This window comes from Dromiciops gliroides, chromosome 2, assembly GCF_019393635.1.
Source record: "Dromiciops gliroides isolate mDroGli1 chromosome 2, mDroGli1.pri, whole genome shotgun sequence".
Taxonomy (NCBI): domain Eukaryota; kingdom Metazoa; phylum Chordata; class Mammalia; order Microbiotheria; family Microbiotheriidae; genus Dromiciops; species Dromiciops gliroides.
Window position 1 is genome coordinate 509,522,417 of NC_057862.1, and position 16,291 is coordinate 509,538,707.

General features: G+C 37.3%; 1 protein-coding gene across 6 annotated transcripts in view; it reads left to right on the top strand.

The window, feature by feature from the left end:
• Nucleotides 1–16,291, top strand: part of ARHGEF10 (Rho guanine nucleotide exchange factor 10) — a 233,289-nt gene that overhangs the window by 18,335 nt on the left and 198,663 nt on the right. The gene's annotated exons all lie outside the window — the stretch shown is intronic.

The following is a 16,291-nucleotide window of genomic DNA, read 5'->3' on the forward strand; positions in this document are numbered from 1 at the left end:
CTTTGAAATGCTGACTCAGTTTGAGTTGTATCATAATATCAGAGATCAGAGCCCATGGTGAGGAGTTGGGTTTATTTGTAAATTTGGATGAAACCTGGCACCAAATTAAGTTTCTAGGAAATGTTTTATTCTATTTTGAAGCATTGGTTAAGAAAGCCTGCCTTGTCTTCTTCAGTTGATCTTAAAAAATGTCAACAGAGCATTTGTTTTAATGAAATTTGAGTAGTGAATACTGGCTAGTTGGATTCCCCAAGTATGGGTGTCCTTCTTGGGGTGGGGTAGGGTAAGGTTGGATGGGGACACTTGTAATAGTATACTGATTCCTTTTTGATTTCCAGGAAACCATTTATTGTATAGACAATGTAACCTATTGGCTTGAAAGAATGAAGATGCACCTCTAAGTTATTCTTAGGGGATAATATTTGTACCTGGATGAGAAAATTCTTTTTTTTCTATTATGGATCCTAAGAGACAGGAACAATGAACAGAGCACTGGATTTGGAATCGACAGATGAATTCAAATCTGGACTGTGCTACCTATTACTATATGACTATAGTCAAATGATTTTCTTCTTGTATAACCTTATTTTCCTTATCTGTGGAATAGGGGAGTTGGACTCAAGACTTTTTCTGACTTTAAATTCTGATATTCTTTGACACTTGAAATATATAAATTTAAGGTTCATAGGTAAAAAAGCAACCTATGAGTAAGTAAACATTCTTTTTATTTTTAAAGTAAGATATATAAATTGTTCATTCCCTCAACAAGAAATTATTGCATTTCTATTGCATGCAAATCACTGTTCTAGGCCTACTTTTAAAATTAACAATGAATTCATAACTTGATTTAGTGAATTTATTTTAATAGATACATAATTTCATCAATGTAGATGCTCCCACCAATGCTCCTGTAGTGAGAGGGAGAATAGATATCATGTCATTCCCTGCTTTGCCATAGAAACCTTCTTCTTTCTTGGTTACTGTGACTGCTAGATGTCATCACTTGGCCTCATCTTCCAAGTCAAACCATCCATCTGAGGACCCAGCCTGCCTTCTACCCCAAAGCACATAATCAAGGATATCATGCTTATAATTTCTTTCATACTTTAACTCAGCCCTCTAGCCTAGGCCCTATGATGCTATTTACTCCAGTTTTCTCAACCCCATCTACAACACCAAAACAACATGCCCCAGCACTCTTCCTTTTGGGTTGTTTCTCTAGTTTTACCTTCAAGCTATAAATAGTCCCAGAGTTGCTATGTAAATTAAATTATTTAGTGTTTTCAATTTTTAAAAATCATAGTCATGTTTATATTAGGCTCTTCTCATTATTTTTTGGAGAACTGAGTTCTGCTTCTCTTGAAGTATTGAATATTGATTCAGGTGTGTAATTTAAAATTCTAAATGTGGGTTCTAATCTGTTCCCCCAGTTTTGGGGGAAACTGACTACAATCACTGATAAAACGAGTTTAGGTTTTTAAGGGTTTATTGAAAGATAGAAAGAGAAAGATTGAGAACAGAATTCCAACAGCCTGGCATTCCTGTCTTTCCTCAGTTTTCCTGTGAAGTCCTCTGGAGTCTCTCTCTCTCTCTCCCACCACAGTGAAGTCAGGAACCAAAAAGCAACAGAGCTATCTGCTCAGGCCCTCCTTTCTCCTTCCTGTCCCCTCCCAAATTTTCCTCTCTCCCTTTTCTATAGTGTTATTAACATATTGTTAGTTAGCATAGGGTATTATATTCTGTTATTTTTGACTGTTTCATCAAGGAAATGTCCCATTTCTTGAAGAAACAAAGCAGGGACTGTAATGATTGGAATGACGCCACCTGCTGGAGACTTACTGTAGAAAAGCTCTGCCATGAGGTGAAGGTCTCTGAAGGCAAGACCATGTGTCTTTTCTTTGGTGTCAGGAAGTGACATTTGCTTGTGGGAGGAGGAAGGGGGAGCCTGGCGCTCTGTCTCGTGTTCTTTCCTGTAGACTCTGGTGGAGAGCAGAGCTAGGAATGCTCTCTCCCTTTAATAGATAGATGCAGCTAGGCCTTTCTCTTTCTCTTTACCAAATTATTATTCTCCTTAATAAATGCTTAAAAGTCTAACTCTTGCTAAAGCTTATAATTTATTGGCGACCACTCATTAGATATTTTAGACAGACTAGCTAGAATTTTAGCCTTAACACAGGAGAGCATATTCTGTGAGCCTTGCACATCAACTCTGTATTACTATAATCTGCCTTCTGTGGGGGCATAAAGGGTTATGCTACTGTGGTCAGTGGTACTTCTCTCCTTTCTAAGATAAGCTTCCCCCTCCTTTTTTTTCTTAGAGGAGGCTTGAACAAGAGGTTATGAAGATGAGAATAGAGTCCTCTGTGTTTCTATTTCCTGAACTTTACCATCAGAATTCTTATGCTTTTATTTGTGGATTTTTATCATAGAGAATGAAGAAAAGAGAGAGCATGGATATTTCAGATACTTGACTTTAGAAAATGTTTCAAGTATTGTATGAGTGAAAAGTGTAAGAAATTTGGTGTCTGGAGGGAGTGACCTGGGTTTGATTTCTGGTCCTAATATTTATTAGCTCCATGATCCTGAGGAAGTCACTGGGCTTCAGTTTTCTTTTATAAAAAATGGTTATAGTAATTGTGTTACCTAACTTACATGGTTATTCTGGGAAAAGTGCTTTGAAAATTTAAAGTGTCATATAAAAACAAGGTGATAGTAATAATAATGTTAAATTCATCTATAATACAGCAAATTTAGTTATGTCTCTAAGTGAAAGGTGGTGTGGTATAGTGGTAAGGATCTGTTCTTGAGGTCAGGAAGACCTGGATTTAGGTACTAGCTCTGATGAATAAAGGCTATATAATCATAGGCAAATGACTTAATCTTTTTTTATTTCTTTGTTTCTTTGTTTTTTAAACAACTGGTTTTTATTTTGAGTTCCAAATTCTATCCCTCCCTCCTGCCACTCTTCTACCCATTAAAAAAAACAAACAGTATGGTACCCATTATCCACGTGATGTCATGCAAAACATGTTTCCATATTAGTCGTGTTGTAAAAATAAAGGCAAGAAAAATAAAGAAAGTGGAAAAATGTGACTGGATCTGCACTTAGAGTTTCAGTTTTTTCTCTGGAGGTGGATGCCATTTTACATTATGAGTTCTTTGGAATTTTGTATTGAAAAAGATCACCTTCTAATGGATCCATATTGACTCATAGAGAACTGGGAACCAAAATTCCATCACTGGGGTTGAGGGGCTTCCCCACTTACCATGGTCTTCTAAGCTTCATAACTACAAAGGACACCAAGTTTAAGTCAACAATAATGTGGCCTGCCAGTCCCAAGATGAAGACCCACAGCTGATCACCAGCATCAGGAGCTTGGTTTTTATTGGTCCCTTACCATCAAGAGAAGAGGAAGCATCAGTTTATGAAATGCCAAGCCCAGCTGTGAGACTACAGCTTCTTCCCTTTCTCCATGTAGCACTTGTATGCTTATTTTCCCTTTGGCAAATGACTTAATCTTTCAGAGCCAAAAGAAGCTCTTTAATTATTGAATTACTAAGGAGTTGCCCATCTACATTAATAGAAGGAATTTCCATATTGGGAATTCCCTGCATTGATTAAATCACAGGTATTGACCAAATTTAGCCAGTGGACCAGAAGTTCCCTTTTCACCCCAAAAGAGAAACTGAATTAATGCATAAATTATTAGTGATATTCTATATTTTTATTAACAGCAAACATATAGAGTAAAAAATATCAATAGCCCTTTGCAAAATTCTTCAAATTTTGACCTCTTATATTAGAATTGTATTTTTCTTTTCAAAGTCAATTGCTAGTGTCATTTATTAAAGTGTGTAATTTCTCCAAGCTAGAAATTTAATAGGCATATTTATAGATAGAAAAATCTACATTTAAATGTAGCAAAGTTCCCTTACCATATGAAAAAATAAATAGTTTTGTTTTTCAGTAGCTCCAATAATATACTTAAAAGCCCTATGAAAAACCTCTGTTGTACCCTATACACATTAAGGTATCCTCACTCCTCAGAACACTAGCATATACAAGGAGCATTAAATGAAATAACATGTATAGGATTTTTGTAAGTCTTAAGCACTATATACATGCTAGCTCTTATGTACTACCATTTTTGTAAAAATGGTAAATAGTACATCTTAATGCATTTGCTTATATCTAATTATAAAGTTTTAATTACATGAAATCCTTGGGCCATCCAGTAGGATTCCATAACTCAAACACTTTGTTATGTATTATGAGTGTATTATATTCTTTTCCACCCTTCACGTGGGTATGCTAACAACAGCAGCAACAATTATATGTGTGTGTGTATAGCACATACACAGGCACACAATTTTTTTGGTCCAGATGTGATTTCTTTGACTTGGGGAACTCTTGGTGGGGTAACCCTACTTATCAATGCAGATTGACAACTAACTGTTCTTCACCTAATGGTTAATACTGATGGTAATAATTTACACTTATATAATGCTTTTTATGCAAGGGGTTTTTGTTTGTTTTTCTGTGGGGCAATGAGGGTTAAGTGACTTGCCCAGGGTCACACAGCTAGTATCAAGTGTCTGAGGCTGAATTTGAACTAAGGTCCTCCTGACTCTAGAGCTAGTGCTCTAATCCACTGCGCCACCTAGCTGCCCCCTTATATAATGCTTTTTAAAGAATAAAAGTATTTCCCCCCCAAAGCAGGTAGTACAAGTATTACTATTCCCATTTTATAAAAAAGCCACACCTGAGACTCGGAGAGATTAATGACTTGCTTGTGGTCTCATATCTAGTGGTCTACAACAGCACTGCCCCATGCTATTCAAGCTTACAGAAATAGTGACAAGGATCCAAACCAGTCTTAAGCAAAATTGAGCATTTGAAAAAGGTTCATTTCTTCCCACCTTTATGATAGAAGTTCTACAATCCTGGTTCCCTCTAGTGGAATGAAAACTGTTCTAATTAATTAAAGATTGAATGTTTCTCTTTTGAGTGTTTGCATTTGAAAAAAGGACGACATAAAAAGGAACACACCAATCTGATATTTTGGAAAGATCTCTGGACTTGTAGTAAGGAGAAACTTGGTTTAAATCCAGCCTGACATCCATCTCTCAGGTTTGTGAATCTGGGTAAATCAACCTCTCTGTGTGGTGCAGTGAGTGGATAGAGTGCTGGATCCTAAGTCATGAAGACTCATCTTCCTGAGTTCAAATCTGGCCTCAGAATTTACTAGCTGTGGTACCCTGGGCAAGTCGCCTAACCCTATTTGCCTCAGTTTCCTACTCTTTAAAATGAACTGGAGAGGGCAGCTAGATGGCGCAGTGGTTAAAGCTCTGGCCCTGGATTCAGGAGTGCCTGAATTCAGGTCCGGCCTCAGACACTTAACACTTACTAGCTGTGTGATCCTGGGCAAGTCACTTAACCCCCATTGCCCCGCAAAAAAAAAAAAAAAATGAACTGGAGAAGGAAATGGCAAACCAGTATCTGCTAAATGGGGTCACGAAGGGTTTGATAACTGAAAAATGAGTGAGCAACAAAATGGGATACTAATCATGCCTTCTGTACAGAATTATTGTGAGACTCAAATGAGATAGAACTTTGAAAACCTCAATGAAAACCCCAGTAAATGTTCAGTGCTAATATCATTAAAGCGAAATTTGAGATATCTAAGTAAGGGGGTTATTTTGGGCACAGGAACTTGGTTGCAACCTTCCAATTATACTTTTCAGGGGCTCAATCACTCATGAGCCTGGTCCTGTCAAGAACTTTATTGTTTATAGATTTGCAAACCTTAAAGAGCTTTGCAAATACGAGAGGCTTGTTATTGCTTTGTGCACTGTCTCATGTTAGAAATGGGTTGAGTTGCTATAACTGATATAATTTTGATACAGCATCCTATTTGTAATGTTATTTCTTGACCCAATCTCTTCATAAAATGTTACTGTGCTCACTTGGGGAAGATATAATTCTTTTATATCTTTTGTGGGGTGGGGGGAAACTTTGTCAGAGAATCCATCCTATTAAATCTGGGGATTGTTGAGACAAGTATTGCTTTAGGCTAGCAGCACAGATGGATAGTCCAGCCCATCAATTAGTTTTACCAGCTCACCCTGCTCTAGAAGTTTCTTCCTGTGCTACTCAACAACAAATTCAGTTCAACACAGATTTTAAAAATACCTGCTGTTTCTAGAGCCTTATGCTAGACATTAGAGATGAAAAATGTTTATAAGGAATAGTTTCTGCCCTCCTGAATCTCACAATCTTTAGGAGCCTCTGACATATACATGGAAAATAATAATATACAGTGTTTCATGATAAATGAATTAGAGTGAAAAATAACAATGATACTACAAGGGAATAAACATTCACTTCCTTGGTTTATGTACACTTTACATATACACAGTTGTGATCATGTGGCTATGGATTTCTGAAAAGAGGGTAGAGAAATCCTCCCAGAATTTCCAGTTGTACTTTTCCATCATGGCCCCAGGAATCTTCTTGTTTTTTGTTGGGGTTTTTTGTGAGGCAATTGGGGTTAAGTGACTTGCCCAGGGTCACACAGTTAGTGTTGTGTCTGAGGCCGGATTCGAACTCAGGTACTCCTGAATCCAGGGCCGGTGCTCTATCCACTGGGCCACCTAGCTGCCCCCTGTGGCCCCAGGAATCTTACCATCCTTAAAGCTGTCTTCAGCTTTAGTACTTGTGCCTCATCAATAACTTTGGCATGGTAGCCTTCTAAATGGAGGATAGAGAGCTCTTCCAAGAACCTCCACTGCAGGAAGGTGCCCAGGTCAGCCATATATTTCCTTTTCCATGCAGCTGTACTCCTTTGGAGTTCTCTATCATGCCCTTTTTCTGGGTACCTTCCCCCTCACCCAATTTTTGGCTTCTTTGGGAGTGTCTTCCCCCATTAGATTGTAAGCTCCTTGAGGGCAGGGACTGTCTTTTTCATATTTGTATCACTACCACTTACCAGAGTGCCTGGCACATAGTAGGCATTAAATAAATGTTTACTGGCTAACTGGCTATGGGCTAGGGTTTTTGGAGTTCTTACTTTTAAATAGCAGCAAGAAAATGCAAAAGGTTTGTACTTAAAAATTTGTATTTCCTTGTTAATCCCAGTTGGGAACTGCCAGTACATTCTTATTCTATTCCCCAAAACCCACACATTAATTAATGACTATTAATACATGATCCAAGGAACTAAACATTTACTACCTAAAGAAAATAGAAACTGACATATCCTAAGGTTATATATTTAACAGCCTAGGAAGTCACTCCCAATACAACCTTTATACAGCACTTGCCAAATAATTATCATCCTTGAGCTGTTGAGTCACATACTTGTAGCCACTTGCTATATATTTCTTCCTTTACTTTTATTTTCCTAATATATTTCTTCCTTTACTGAGTTTCTTTTTTTTAAACTTTTGTTACTTGAGTTTGCTGACATTTGGGGTCATCAAAAAGTTGTTGATTGACTTAAATAACTTAAGCCCATAAATAACTTTTTTATGTTGCAGTATCGTGTAATTTCATATAACATATTATAGTTAAGAAACACTGCCATGTAAATAGGGATTAACCTTGTTCTATTGACTGTACTAGGAGCAATCAGTGGAAGTAACAAAAAATTAGTAGACTGGATGTAAGGTAAGACTTCTAACAATTAAATGTCTAAAAATGGAATAGGTTGTTTTCGGAGTTAGTACATTTCCTCCCATTGAATGTGTTCAGGAAGAGTCAGTTAGAGCATCTTTTGGAGATAATGTAGCAGGGTCTTTTTCATTATTAGGTACAGGCTGGACTGGATGACCTTAGAGGTTCTGTACAACTCTGAGATCCTGTGATTCTCTCCCTAGCTTGACTGAGAATGACAGACTTAAAAGTCCAGAGCAAAATAACTGTAAAATAAAATAAAAACAGTATGCGAGGAGGGGAGAAAATCTCACCATCAACCACCTATAATCTATTTATATGTTCTGTTCAAATTCTCTAGGGAATCAGATTTTTTCTTTTTCTTTTTAACTTTATTTAGTATTTTATTTTTCCCTAATTACATGTAAAACAATTTTTAATATTTATTTTTAAAACTTTGAGTACCAAATTCTCTCCCTTCCTCCCTCCCTATCCTCTCCTTGAAAAGGTAAGCAATTCAATATAGGTTATCCCTGTGTAGTCCTGCAAAACAGGGAATCAGAATTTTTTTTTTAAAGTCTTTTGTAGGTTTTCTGGTCAACTAGCATAGATTGGAAAATCATGTAGATGTGATTCCTATTCAGGTGTGGTTAGGCTAGAAGTCCCTGAGAGGTCCCTTCCAATCCTGCAATCTCTTAATCAATCCTTCCAATCTCTTAATCATGATTGCCACTTTGAGATAAAATGCATGCATTTATGTTGGAATTAGGGTGTGAAAGTAGGATTAGATTCCCTTTTGATTGTTCCTTGAAAGAGACATTATTCCTAGAACTTTGCTTAAAGGTTTGAATATGTGGTAAATAACACTGAAATTAAGGGTTCCAGGCTCAGATGAAGTTATATAGTTTTATGCACAAAAGAAACTTGGTGACCAAGGTCTACTTTTCTCATCTTTACCCAGTGATAACAGTATAAATGCTTACTTCAGTGCATCTCAACTGGAAAACTGACTCATTCTTATCTATTTAGTAATGAGTGGCCATTTAGTTGAGTCCATACAGGTTAGGGAATTCACTCACCCTGTCCTGAAGCTAGCCATATGTTTTGGACTAGGTTTGGTCCTAGAGGGCTTGGTCTCTGGTTAGAGGAGCTTTCTTTTCTCATGTTATTGTCTTGTTATCCCCACCCCCCTCACCCCGGGTGTTTTACTGGGACGGTTTTTTTTTTTATCATTTTTCTTGTTGAGTCATTTTTCAGTTATGTCAGACACTGCATGACCCCATTTGTGGTTGTCTTGTAAAGATACCGAAGTGGTTTGTCATTTCTTTTTCCAGCTCATTTTATAGATGAGGAAATGGAGGCAAATAGCATTAAGTGACTTACCCAGGGTACCACAGCTAATAAGCGTCTGGGGCCAAATTTGAACGCAGGGAGATGAGTCTTCCTGACTGCAGGCCTAGTGTTCTATCCGTTACACCATTTTTCATTATAGTAAATTAGATTATGGCTCACAGTTCTAGGATTTCTACCTCCACCTTACCCCAAAAGGGGAAGTTTGAAAGGTGTCCAATGTACAAAATGAATTGGGTATGATAGGATTATTTATTCCTTAACATAAAGCAGAATGCGAAACATAAATAATCAGAGTGTACATTAATGAAATTAAAGGGATTTACGGGATGCAGTAATTTTACATAAGCACTGTTACAATCTTTTAGGAAGCTAATATTTAAACCTCATCAGAGCAGAAAGTAGTTTGCAAAAAAGTTAACTAGGCATTTTACATTTCATTTTAGCTTGACTGTTCACACTTTTCCTGATACATATCTGTTGGTAAAAACAAATCTGGCATACTCTAATCTTCTTTCTGATGGTTTCTGATGGTTGCCCTCTCAAGTGCTTCCCCTGCCATGATCCAGTTTCTCACAGCAACCCAGGACTTCTTGTTTTTCAATCTCACAAGGTCCTTTCCAAACTTGTATATATCTGTCTTGGGATATATATATATAGCCTAAAATCAGGAGAGAACAAACATAAAAGAGGAATAGGAAGCTAGAGGACCCAGGATAAACTTGCCTAGTTGAGTTGAGGGTCTCTGTCGGGACTAATGGCAGGATCAGCATGAGCCTCAGTTCTTTCCCATTCCTCTCTGAAGTCATATCCTAGAGATGTGAAGAGATGGAGCCAAGAGGGTAGCTTGTTAGGAGGGAAAAGGCGATAGGTGGACTGGTTGCTCCCATTTGTACATCTTCTTAATCATCAGTTATTCTAGCTCAGCAACCAATTAAGGGACTCTTGGTTATCTTAAAGTGCCAGCTCTAGGTGCTGACCCATTCCAGGCTGAAATCAAATAGTCCTCCTCCTCCTAATTTTCTACCTCTTCTTTTTTTAAGTTCAACTGCTCCAGCCTTTTACCTTTACTCTGTGTGTCTCTCTGATTCAAATGTGTTTCTTGTAAACAACATATTGTAGGGTTCTGGTTTTTAATCCACTCTGCTATCCACTTCCATTTTATGGGAGAGTTCATCCCATTCACATTCATAGTTACAATTACTAACTGGGTATTTCCCTCCATCCTATCCCATTTATACTTTTGTCTCTTTCTCCATTCACCCTGTCCCTTCTTACCAATGTTTTGCTTCTGACCACCACCTTCCAAAAGCTGCTCTCCATTCCATCAGTGTCATGCCCCTGTTTTCCCCTTCCCCTCTTACTTCCCTATAAGGTATGGTTGATTTATTTACCAAATTGATTATGTATGTTATTCCCTTTTTGACCCAATTCCCATGAGAGTAACATTCAAACAGTGCTCACCTCCCCACCCCCTTCTTCCCTCTACTGTAATAGGCCTTTTGCACCTCTTCATGTGATATAATTTATCCCATTCTGCCTCATTCTTTCCTCTTTTCCTGGTACAATGCTTTTTTTTAACCCCTTAATTTTTATTTTTTAATATCACCACATCAAAGTCAACTTATACCTACATCCACTATATATACTCCTTCTAACTTGTAATTGAGATAGAATTCATAAGCATTATAAGTATCATCATAAGTAAAAAGTTTAATTTTATTGAATAACATGGGTGTTTTTTTTCACTTTGTTGTTTACCTTTTTAAGCTTCTCTTGAGTCTTATATTTGAATATCAAATTTTCTGTTCAGCTCTGATCTTTTCATCAGGAAAGTTTGAAAGTATCCTCTTTCATTGAACGTCCATTTTTCCCCCCCAGAAAGATTAGTTGTACTGGGTAGTTAATTCTTGGTTGTAATTCAAATTCCTTTGCCTTCTAGAATATCATATTCCAAGCCCTCTGATTGGTAGATTCCTTCAGTTACTATTTTACCCTCTTTTTCTAGGATATGAGGGTAGTTCCCTTTGATAATTTATTGAAAGATGATGTCTGGCTCTTATTTTGATCATGGATTTCAGGTAGTCCATTAATTCTTAAATTATCTTTCCTGGATCTATTTTCCAGGTCAGTTATTTTTCTAATGAGGTATTTTACATTTTCTTCCAATTTTTTATTCTTTTGATTTTGTTGGATTGCTTCTTGATGTCTCAAAGAGTCATTAGCTTCCACTTCCTGAATTCTAATTTTTAAGGAATTATTTTCTTCATTTAGCTTTTGTATCTCCTTTTCCATTTGACCAATTCCACTTTTTAAGGAGTTGTTTTCTTCAATATTTGTGCTTCCTTTTCCATGCTGTTGATTCTTTTTTTATGATTCTCTCACATGACTCTCATTTATTTTCCAAATTTTCTTCTACATCTCTTATTTGATTTTTAAAATACCTTTTGAACTGTTCCACGAGAAATTTTTGGGCTTGAAACCAATTTATCTTCATCTTTGAGGCTTCTTTGCATGTAGGGATTTTGCATTGTTGTTATTTTCTGAGCTTGTGTTTTGATCGTCCCTGTTACCATTAGTAGCTTTCTATAGCCAGGGCTTTTTTGTTATTTTGCACATTTTTGAGACTCTTTTGTGACTCTTAAAATTAAGCTATGCTCTTGGGAAACAAGGGGCACTATCCCAAGCTTCTTGCACTGGGGGCCAGGGACCTGGTCACTGGTTTTCTGCAATGGGGCTGCTGCCTTGTTCACTGCACTAGGGTGGCCTGGCCTAGTTGCACCTGTTGTGCCCTGGGTGCCAAGTCTGGCAGTTTGCCTGTGCCTTATAACTAGTCTGCTGTACCACTGACCTCTTGAGTCAGGATATCTGGGCTTGCGTAGCTGATCAGTGTGGTGGCTTAGAGCCTACCCTTGGCTTGCCTGGGCACCACTTGCACTGGGCCCTTTTACCCAAGTGAGACAGACCTTTCCCAAAGGCTTTCTAAGTTATTTTGGGCTGGAAAATTGTTTCACTCCAGAATTTGTTCAGAGACTTGATTTAATGTTGTTTCCAAGGGAGACTGGAGAGAGGCAACTTCCTGGCTTTTCTCCACCATCTTGGGTCCACCTCCCTTCATCTTAATTTTATTTATGGTTTCCTAGAACCAGGAATAGGAATTGAACATGCTCCTTGGAAATAGGGGAGGAGTGCCTGATACATTATAAAATTTATGCCAGCAACCGTGCTAGGCTTTGAGGATACAAATTCAAAAGTGAGACAGGCCTTTTCTTGTAGGAGTTTATATTCTGATAGACAGAACATATAAAGGGCAGCTGTGCCTAAGGAATGGTCAGTTAAGGACTATGAGTGAAACCACAGGGTAATCCATTGTTATGCTCATTCCAGTACCATTGGCAATATTGATTTGATTACTATTCCCAATGCACTAGGTGGAACGTGGGGTTAGAGGTTTGGGAGTATCATTGATGGAATGGGATACATGGTCTGGGGTCAGAAAGATTTTATGGGTTGGATGCGTTTTTATTCTTGGGACTACCAATTAGGTAAACTCAACCAGTCCCAGGATGGAGACCTGAAACTGTGTATATTAACTCTCTCAGGGTTGGAATGGGAAGGCATAGTCTCTGGAGAGCTATAGCAGATAGAATGAAGAGGAACTATAGAAGACTAAATGGCAAAATGTTTGGGTAGACCCTGGTTTCCTGTAGGTTGTCTGGATAGGATGAGATAGGACACATGTCTTTTAGAATGTAACCTCTTTGAGGGTACCTGCATTTTGTATTTGCTTTATGTATTTACTTTGTATTTACATCCCCAGTTGCTTTGTTCAGGGCTTAGCACTTAGTAAGTGTTTAATAAATGCTTTTTAAATTTTTTTTCATTTATAGTACCTACCTTAGAGCATTGTTATATACTTCAAATGAGAAAGTGTATATAAAGTATTTTACAAATGTTAAAGAATTATAACAATGTTACCTATAATGATGATGATGATGATATTAGATAATACATTTTGGATAGTAACTATTATTTATGGAGGTTTTCCTTCAAATGGTACAGATGACCATTCTCCCTTGCCTTCTCCTGTGTAATTCTTTTTCATGTCTTTCTGTAAGTCCTCCTTAGAGGATTGGCCCAATTCCCTGAGAGTCTTCATTTAGTTCACTAATGCCACCCATCTATTATGCCTCACTTTAGATATGTGACCAGCTAACCTCCTTTTTTGGTCATACATGTCCTTGCTGATTACTGTTATGCTACTTCTTGTTTACAAGGCACTATGGATAATATGTGCAGCCTGTATTTACACCCACCATGTGTCTTTCCATTGCCCTTTAGGTCAATTATAATCTTAATTCTTCTGTATGAATAAAAAGAAGTCTAAACATACATGTCATGAAATCATCCCTCAGAGTCACTGGATTCCTTCTTCGGTTGAATATATCATCTTGGTTTTAGTGTGTTTACTAGATTGAAAATTTATGCTTTTTTTTATTCGTTTAAAACCACAGGCCAAATGCACAGTGAAATCATGAATTAAAATGCTTAAATTAGAAAGCCAAAGAAATAATTAAAATTTAAAGTTCAGTAGTCAAGGTTAACATAATCTGTCATTATAGCTCTGTTATAAGTATATTAGTATTCAAATATGGTAATCGATTTTCTTGAATTGCGATGGGAGAGATTTCCCTAAATATTACTTGATCAGAAAAACTTGTCCTTGTTTCTCCCCCACACCTTCCCCTTCTCCCCCACAGTGTATACCATATGGCCAAGTAAGAAAAAAATTTGCCTTAACCTTTGTTTTCCCTAAGGGAAATCCAATATGAGTGCTTTCTACCAGTTGTGGAAATTAACCATCTTTCTTTTTTTTTTTTTTTTTAGTGAGGCAATTGGGGTTAAGTGACTTGCCCAGGGTCACACAGCTAGTAAGTGTTAAGTGTCTGAGGCTGGATTTGAACTCAGGTACTCCTGACTCCAGGGCTGGTACTCTATCCACTGAGCCATCTAGCTGCCCCTAACCATCTTTCTTTTGCATGCTTATTTCAATTGTATGTCTGGTCTAAGAAGACAACAATAATGATAGTGATTTGAGGTTTGCAGAATACTTCACATATGTTACCTCATTTTCCAGCAACCCTGAGAGTGAGTGTTATTCCCACTTTTATCCCGATTTTAAAGATGAAGAAGCTGAGGCTGAGAGGTTAAATGATTGGCTCTTGGTTCTTTAAGATGTAAGAGTGTAAGCAGGCATCTGCTAAGTCTAACGCTGTTGTTCTCTCAGTTTCTACTTTAACTATTAAGAAGATGACTTGATAATGGAATAGTGACTATATTCACCATTTATAAATACCATGATGCTGTTACTTCCTGACATCTTAGAAGATAAAATGAATTCATAGAAATTAAGGAATTATTTAGTTGGGAACAGTCAACTGATGACTAAACTTTTTAGGACACCTACCTACCATGTGTGAGGAAGCACTATGATAAACACTGAGAGGGCTAAAAGGAATATGTCATGGTTCTGCCCTCCAAAAGCATAATCTATTTATGTATATGATTTGTCAATGTATAATTTATTATGTGAGATAATAAATGATTGCTGTCAAATGAGTGTTAGAGATAATTAATGTTATCATGGTTCAGGAAGAGATTGTTCAGGAAGATGTAGTTGAGTTTGAGAAAAGAAGGGCAGAGGGCAGGGGTGTTCTGGGCAGGGGGAAAATATGAGTAAAGACATTTTAACTCTCACCTCTAACGATGTCTTGGGAGAATGATGAGTTTATCTGGAGCAGCGGATTTGAATAAAATGAAGATCAAATTAAATCAAGTATATTTAAGTTGACGGCAGGGATATTTTATATGGTAGAAGGTCAGACACAACTATGGAAGCTTAAGAAGTAAATGCAGTGGAAAAAGGCACTTCACTGAGAATCATTAGATCCCCCTCAGTCATGAGCACAGTGATTTTCTGTCTCTAACTTTGGCAACTCATTTAGTTTCCCCATCTGTCAAATGGAGATGATATTTGTATTAACTACCTCAGAGGGGTGTTGTGCGGATTAAATGAGATAATGTATACAAAACACTTTATAAGCCATAAAGTTCTACAAAAATTTGAGCTCTTATCATTGCAAGTAAACATCTTGGATTTGTAGATTATCATAAACTGTAAGACAATACTGTGTTTCTAAAGTGCTAAAGTTAATTCAGGGAGAAAAAAGACTTCAAGTGGGTAGTTCACCACCTTGTATATGTTATTGTCAGGGTCCAAATTGCTGCTTAACCAAAACTTGGCCCCATTATTTGCAGTCTGGTTAGTATGAGTGATGGAAGGCATAAAAAAACCATTATTCTTGCCTTAGATGGGCCATGTGTTGGTTGGCTGGGGTTCTTCTGGCTGAAGGTCAAGCTAGTTAAGCTGTCAACATTTTAACCTCTGTCCCTTGTCTCTCTCACAATTATGTTTTTTTTTGCTGCTTTTTATCTCAAGGCTCTAAAATGTAAATAGAATTAAAGTGATATCTGCTTCTAGGCCCAGGACCTATTGGTTTGATCACAGTTGAGTGTCAACAGGCACCTGGGACATGACATATACAAAATAAACAATTGGTTAGCTATTCTTTTTTTTTTAACTTTTCAACTGATTTCTTTGGATTTCTGTTGACAGAACCTTTGCCAGTAATATTGGGCTATTGTTAAGAATAGAAGCAAGACAGGAACATATTTTCACAAGGTTCTCATCTGAAGGAAGTAGTAACTATATGTTTTATCAGTCATCCCATTAGTTCCAAATTAAATTTTTTAATAGGGCATGGAGATTCTTAACATTGGTGAGAGAGGAATGTGTTCTTGTAGGATCCAGGATGAACAACTTTAGATCTATACTTGCTCACAAAGGATTCGTTCTGGTGAAGACTATTAATGAATCTGGTCTGAGAACAGACCAATAATATAGTACTTTAAATTTTGGAAGAAGTAAGACCCCACAGAGGTTGTAAGGTAGGATTCAGATGAGGGGAGAGAGGACAAAAAAGACATTATCTTTTTTTTTTTTTTTTAGTGAGGCAATTGGGGTTAAGTGACTTACTTGCCCAAGGTCACACAGCTAGTAAGTATCAAGTGTCTGAGGCAAGATTTGAACTCAGGTCCTCCTGACTCCAGGGCAGGTGCTCTATCCACTGTGCCACCTAGCTGCCCCAGACAGTATCTTTTTGAAACTGTTAGTGGTTTAATGGGATAGAAAAAAATGAGTATTTATGTTAATATTTAAAATGGTAT